Here is a 1712-nt window from a genome sequence, read left to right as displayed (position 1 = left end):
CGAGAAGATTGAAGCAGGCACAACCCAAGGTAAGATACTATTGATACTTATACGCAGTGGTGGGCCTCAGGGCCTGCAAGGCCTTCTCTGCTGGCCTAAACATCATCAAGAATATATATATTTTTTAATATATTTTCCCACAAATATGTATTAAATATTCCCAGAGTAAAGAGTTATACTCTTCATTTCATAGCTTTCCTTTGGTTGCACTGCTTCCAAGCCCCAGGTTGAGAAAAAAATTTGGAGGGCTGGTCTTTATGTTAAAGATCTTTATCCAATCATATTCAGCCATCATGTGTTGCAGGGGTCTAAAATCGCCCTCAAGGGGCCTTCAGAATCAACAGTGGCGGGCGCTTGTAGCTTAAAGTGAATGGAAAATTAAAAAATTTTTGTGTCAACCAATCAGCTTTAGAGTTTGGCTATTGTAACGCCTGCTGGCTGGCTCAGTTGTTACACAGGAGCCAGCTAGCAGGCGTAGTGCGTCCACGTCTTTTGATTGGATTACAATATTGAGAGGGCAGGTCCCTAATGGGCAGGTTCTATGCAGAATCCTAGGAAACTGAATTTGATAAACGAATTAATTCGGCGTTCTACTAAGCTGTTTTTCAAACCCACAAGTGGCGGAAGGAGGAGAGATATCGATTTGGTCGAGGATATAAATTTATAACGCCATTCTCCACGACGAACCTTTTCCAAGAAAAGTTAATTTGTAAGGAGAAGGTCGCCCGACGCACAAAGCGTCCACAGCGGGAAAGGGGTTCGTTCGCTCGCGCACTTCCAAAGTTTTCAACTACGAGTGCTGTCAATGGCTCACAAGCTCCGAGAAGGCACTGCAAACTGTAACTGCTGGGAATGCCTATTATTTTGCAAGTGATGATTTGGTGTTTGGAGCCACACTGGCTTTGCAAACTTGAGTTGTTCTTGTTAACACTGTTTAACCCCAAAAATGCAATTTGTCAATTTCAAAGGTGACGCAACGCCTGGTTATACTGCCGTTTCTGTCTAAATGTATCTATCTAGAGCCATGGCATAATGATGGTATTAAGAGGTGGAATTAATTCGGGTGGGACTGTTGTAGTACCTCACTGAAGGCCTAGGCCCAGGCCAGCACGCCACTGCTTATAACGTCACCCTCTCACCAAAGACTTTGGACAGAATGCAAACAAGGGCAACATGGTGAAAAACATCTCAGTGTATGAACTTTTATGATTTTTGACTCGCTAGGGGAAAACAAGAGGTTAAGGATATTACTATCAATAAATAAGGCTTATATTACTGTTTCAGAATGTTTTCCGATGCACACAAAATGAATGACCATTGAAAATACAAACACACACCAGAATGCAATTTAACGTGAATATATTTTTAATAAAACATTAGCAGTTACACAAATACACAACAATCAATTACAATATAGGAATACAGATATGACATAAAAGATAATAAAAGAAGACAGAGAGTGTACTCTAAAAACTCAGTCACTGACAATGCGCCAAGCAAGCAGCAAAACACAGCTCCCGATCTGACAAGGTTTAAGCTCTGTGCAAAATTCTCCCTCAACAGCAGCAGGTGATTCAGGTAAATTCTATAAGATATTTAACAAGACTTTCTGTGCACGATTGGTAAGAGGTAGTGAATTAAAGCAACAGTCCTCTTTGCTAAATGCAATCCGTAATCCTTCAATGGAAAAGTTGTAAATTTCAAAAAACAAT

This window comes from Salvelinus sp. IW2-2015, unplaced genomic scaffold (genome assembly GCF_002910315.2).
Source record: "Salvelinus sp. IW2-2015 unplaced genomic scaffold, ASM291031v2 Un_scaffold910, whole genome shotgun sequence".
Taxonomy (NCBI): domain Eukaryota; kingdom Metazoa; phylum Chordata; class Actinopteri; order Salmoniformes; family Salmonidae; genus Salvelinus; species Salvelinus sp. IW2-2015.
This window is presented reverse-complemented; position numbering follows the sequence as displayed.